Source organism: Lepisma saccharinum, chromosome 1 (genome assembly GCF_977018435.1).
Source record: "Lepisma saccharinum chromosome 1, izLepSacc3.1, whole genome shotgun sequence".
NCBI classification, from domain to species: Eukaryota; Metazoa; Arthropoda; class Insecta; order Zygentoma; family Lepismatidae; genus Lepisma; species Lepisma saccharinum.
Genome location: NC_139229.1, coordinates 193,083,409 through 193,089,408, shown reverse-complemented (window position 1 = coordinate 193,089,408; position 6,000 = coordinate 193,083,409).

Here is a 6,000-nt window from a genome sequence, read left to right as displayed (position 1 = left end):
TGTTCGTCGAAATGGCATTTAATTCAATTCCGATTGAGAATTATGTTCCACGCAAAATGTATTCACAACTAGAAGCCTTATTCAATCTACCTTGACGTGAAAGATGCAGCATAACTTATGATTTTCAAATAGTTTTCTGTAGTGCTTGAATGTAAATTCTCGTACGACATTTTCATTTTGTAAATTTGGTTGTATAGTTTACGGAAAACCAGTTCAAGACACATGAACGACACCAGGTATATAGCAGCCAGGTCGACCTAAGCCTGCAATTATTATTAAACTTCATGCTGACTCTTGCACTAAGAGATTATCTTATAAAATGTAAGTTGAAGATTGAATTCCGACAGATAAATATTAGAACATTTGTACTCCAGAAAAGGCATATCCACAATGGTATATAATTTAGAGTATCTAAATTCACAAAATAAAGTATATTAAGAAAAATTGAAACAAAGGCATTATCGTGTGTGTGTTTAAAAAGTGCCTACATTATATGCACAGGAGAGCAAATTTAAGTCGTCTTCATCCTTTGTTCCTGCCATCCTGCATCTTAATCTTATAAACATTTTTCGAAATAACTGTCAATCCTAGATATCAGGAAGAATCAGTGGCACCAACTACAAATATTTGCGAGGAGGGTCAAGATGGATAAGCGGAATTATATACCTTGAATTTTCTTTTTTTAAAATTTTAATTCAAATGTTTTGGGTGCGTCAACATTTAGGCTATTTTACACCCGTCACACTATACGGGGTCCAGCCCCTTATCATAACAAAATAAAAGCGTGTCTGAAAACTAAAATTTCCTTGCCTTGGTTAAAAGCAGAGACTAAAAAGGGCGCTCAGCACAAAGAAGGACAAAACACAGGACGACACAGAATTATACTGGCCATGGGGCCAGTCGCCAGAGCCTCGTTAGTCTGCAGTGCATGGTGTACTACGTGGAAGTGAGGTTGACTATTGGGTGCATTACGTGGAAAGAGCACCCCTTACGGTATTATATACCTGTCCCACTGAGGAACTTTATTGTTAAGAAAATCAAATAAATTCAACTTATATTCATAAAGAGATAAAATTCAACCTTTTTGGGGACAAAATTTGCAAGCTTTTGTAAAATATGTTCCGCAGTACTATATCAACTCTAGATTCTAATTGCGTAGGATAAGCAGTGGCGGCGGCACTTTAGTTCCTAAACTATGCTGTGTGTATCAAGGGAAAGTAAATTGTTCTTGCCCCCTCCAGTTTTGAAACCCAATCGCCGCCACTGAGGATAAGTAATTCAATTTGTTATGTTAGTTTCTCGATTAATCTCACAAAAGAATACACAAGCGTAGCATTTTAAGATGAAATTTGCCATTCAATACGCCTTATATTCATACTATTTCGCCAGAAACCCCAAGGGAGGACAAAATGGCAATATTGTTCTTTTTATATTAAAGAATGGGCCGATTTATTGTAGTGTTCTGATGATAGTAACCGTTAGTCAACTTATTCATGAAAACTAATAAGGATATCTGGGCGTTTGCAGTGAGGTACTTCAGAGATATTAAAACTTTCTTGAAATATCCTCCAACTTATTATGTTTATCCTCATGTATTCATTTTAAAATTCTTATCTTGCAAAGTAGTGTACTGTGGCTGTTAAACGGTACAATTGCAAATAAATTAAATCGCACGTGCACCACTGAATTGAAATGATTTACACTTGTATGGGTCTTTTATTATGCATGAGACAATTGGTAAAATTCGTAGTGTAAGATGGTACTCACTATGATTAGAACGAAACATTATTATCGTCTGTTGATTTGCTAAAGGAAACGCATCTCTGACATCGTTTTAGCTTGAATGTAAAATTTGTTTCTACATTGTAAGCCTATGATGCAGGGTGTCTCAAAAGTAATAGCGCAAACTGACACAGGTGAAAGTGCACGATAATATAAGTAAAAAGTTTCAGTAAATATGGGTCCGCAAACGAGCCGTTTTCGATATAATTGCGAATGTGTGGTTACAAGCCGCCACTGACTTTATTGTTTGTAAACGTCGTCCTAGTTGGTAAAATACTAATAATAGAGTAAGAAAAGTGACTAACATAGTACGAATTGACTGTGTACTGATTTTATCCATCCTGTTTGATTACAATGCCACCTCTTGGAAATGTTCTGTTTTGTAAACAAAGAGCAAACCTCGGAACGCGCAAGGAGTAAAGCACTCTGTGTTTACAAGATGCAATCAGTGACGGCTTCTAACCACACATTCGCACACATTATTAGCATTTTAACCAACTAGGACGACGTTGACAAACAATGAAGTCAGTGGCGGCTTGTAACCACACATTCGCAACTATCTTGAAAACGGCTCGTTTGCAGACCCATGTTTACTGAGACTTTTTTGCTTCTATTACCTGTGTCAGTTTGCGCTATTACTTATGAGACACCCTGTATATTGCATTGCGCTTACGTATTAATATCAGTGGAGAATTAAGTTCTTACTTAATAAAGTATAAATTTCAAATGCCCATCGTTATCTTTTGATTTGACATTTTTCACATCACTAATAACTTTGTGCAGGTTTAAATTGCTTTAATGTTCTTGAAGCCCCATATTTTGTGTAGTTGAAGTACTTATTCGAACACCAGGTTACTTCAAAGAAGTTCCGAAAGATCAGTTTCTCTGATAACCAGTGGCGTAAATAAAAACCCCACTACCCCCGCGGTGGGGGGGCTCACGAACTTAGGGGCCGCATTAAGAATGAAAATTTTAGAAAGACCGACAGTTCACAAACGTTTCTCTTTCGGCGTAAAAATATATTTTCAACCAAACATATTATAGTTTTATGACCCTACAGGAAACAGAAATGTTAATCACTAGAAAAGTATAAAGTACATTACCAGATTAGAAGAAAACCTTCATTAGCTGAATAGTTTACCTCGCCGAAGGGTAGACGACAGGCAAGAAAATGTGCTGGTAAATAAAGTAAAGTATGCACTGCTTATATGCTGTATTAGACCCTGCTTGTGACGTCTTCATCGGCTGAGAGGTCGTTTTCCAAGCTAAAATTGATAAACAATTACTGACAAGCACAATGATGAGTGAGATTGAGTAGACTGGCGCTGTTAAGCATCGAAAGCGATCGTGCTTGAAAACTGGAATTCACCAAACTAGCACAAGAATTTGTTTCCATCAAAAAGCGCAGAGAACTGGTAAATGGCATTTTACAGTATCGTATTTTTTTTTTTAGTAAGAGTGTATTTTCACATGTAATTGTAATACATATCTTTTTAGTTTATCGGCTGTCTACACTTTCGTACCAGTATTTACACTGACTCACATTACATGTATGTATTTACATACCTATATAAATATAGGCATGAATTAATATTTGAGAAAAGAGAGATTAAATAAAAACGACGAGTAGGGGCGCACAACTGAAAGTTGCGGAGGGGCGCAGAGCGTGTTAGTTACGCCACTGCTGATAACCATATGTCAAGTCCACGTGAAGCCCAGTATATTCTCCCCTCAAACCTATCCCACCAATAGTGTCCGTTTTAGGAACTGGCAGTTCTTGTCAAGTCCACGTGGAGTAAAAGAGGTGTTCAGTTTCTTTAGAGATTTCATAACGTGAGGTTGCCGTTATCTTTTCTAGGTTGTGTTATGGTGTTATGCTATTATTTTATACAATGTAACATCATCGCAGATCGTGTTGGATGTCTAAATTCTGCAGGTAAAAGTGACAAAAATCTTCCCAGAAACACTGGCTAGAAAACAGATACGTGTGCGGTCGGCTTCCTCTCGAACTATGTCAAAGATACGGAACTGGCTTTCGAATCATCACTTCAACTTTAGACGACAGGGTATAAGTGTCAAGGCGAGCCTCATCTATTATAAAAGCACCACATGAGTGCATTGGCTAGAAGGCCAAGTACCTCACGAGCATATAAAGAGAGATGTCGACAATGTGGAGCTATCCTACTCGAAGATTTGTTACAGCTTAGAGTCAGGACCAGGCGTTCTACGTAGATCCAGGAAAAGCGAAGTTAGTGAGTTTAAGACCTTTCCACATGCAATCCAAAATTCCTTGCTGATAAACCTTCATTTAGACAGAATATCTCATTGTAATTCCTAGCCTGTACCATATAATCCCGATAGGGTACCGAATCTTCCCAACAATGTAGCCGCAAGCGAAACTAAGAAATGCAACGCCAAGTCGTTGTCAAATCCAGGATGAAGAGGCGAAACTAAAATATTTTACTTCGAGTGGAAATCTCTGTAATTTTTTTTAAATTGGAAAGGGGACCGATTGACACTTTCTTTGATAGATCTCTCGAAGTCTCCAAAATCTAATCACAGATTGCCATATTCGAATGACACGCCAAAAATTACTTACTATCATTAAGAATGATAATGATTCATTATCATAATTTTGCAAGAAGCGAGCAAAGTTTTCGGAACACATAAGGTTTCGCAAAATCATTGACGTACAATCATTGCCACTAGAAATTTGAAATTGTACTGCTTTGTTCACCGTAAACAATTTGTTATTAATGTTGCATGTTAACATTAGTAACATCTTTTACTGTTTTTCAAACTTAAAAACGCTGCAAATTTTTCCTCAAATTAAAAATAAGATCTAAAGGGACAAAAGTTTTCACTCGACCTAAGATTCCATATAAACGTTCTAAATGCCCTAACACCTCTTACCTCATACTTCATCGTCACAAAGATTTGCTTACGTAGCCATTTTTTAATTATATAATGTACTGAATAGGTATTAGTGTCATGCGAACAAGAAAAACTTTCAAAAAGTAAACATATTTTATGCATTTAATTAACTCTCAAGAAACGGAGGAACTTTCTGCCCATCTCCAATGTCAATACAAAGAAGCTAACAATAAGACCAAGTGGTAAGATGAGAAATGCAGGTTGAAGATGTTTTAAAGTAAGGACAGTTGTCTCATCTGTCGATTCCTCCAATTCAGAATGACCTGTAGCAAAGCCATCTTCGATCCACTTTTCTATTAACCCAGCCTGTATCATCCTCTGCAGAAGATCATTTAAACGGGGCTGAAAGAAAGAACTTTTTGGAAATATGAATGCTTGGTTTAAAACTCCTCCTGGTTCTTTTACAACATTCACAACTGGTTCACCTTTTCTATCGGTGAACTGTTTCGCAATTATATATCTCGCCAAGTTAAGGGGAAGAAGCATTGCAGAGTCGCTTTTGAAGAATATGTTTTTGATTGTCCCCTTATGATTGTAGTTTGGTCGGAATCTGTGACTCATGTTACGAATGTCTGGAGATACGGGTTGTGAAAGTACGTATCGCATATTGTAGCCAGAGAATATGGGAAAATCTAATTCGGACACTTCTTTGACAGTTTCTATCTCTGGGTAGTGGTGAACAGTGGTGAGTTCGGACACAAGAGCGCTCTGATAAATAGAACTGATTATCAACGCGAAATAGAAATGAAGCATAATTATCACCTTCAATATCCTAGTCTTCGGTGTAAAGCTAGTTGGGACAAGAAGCAGAATGAACACTGGATAGAATAAAAGCATTGTTATTCGTCTCTTATCTGAATCTTTGAAGAATTTCTTGTTCACAATTATCGCAAATTCAACAAATAACACCACGCCTCCAATCCACATCCATATGTGAAGTGAGAAGGGAAGAAAAATGCTCATCCATTGTGGGATTTTCTCAGCTTTTGGAACCACGAACACTAAGTCTTCTACTACAAGTCTGATGCTTGGGTCTAATACACGGAATCTTCGGTAATTCATTCCAACCAAATTGACAGTCAGATCAATTCTATTTCTCTGAATTTCACCCGATAGCCCATCCCAAGACCCATTTGCAAATAGATTACCAAATTTTACACCCTTGTATAATGTAACCAATGATGGAGTGAAATTCATGTGTTGTAACAGTGTCCGAAATGCTAGGCCTGATATTCCTGAAACATCTTTAAAATGATTAGTGTTTTCAGGTATTATGGAATACGG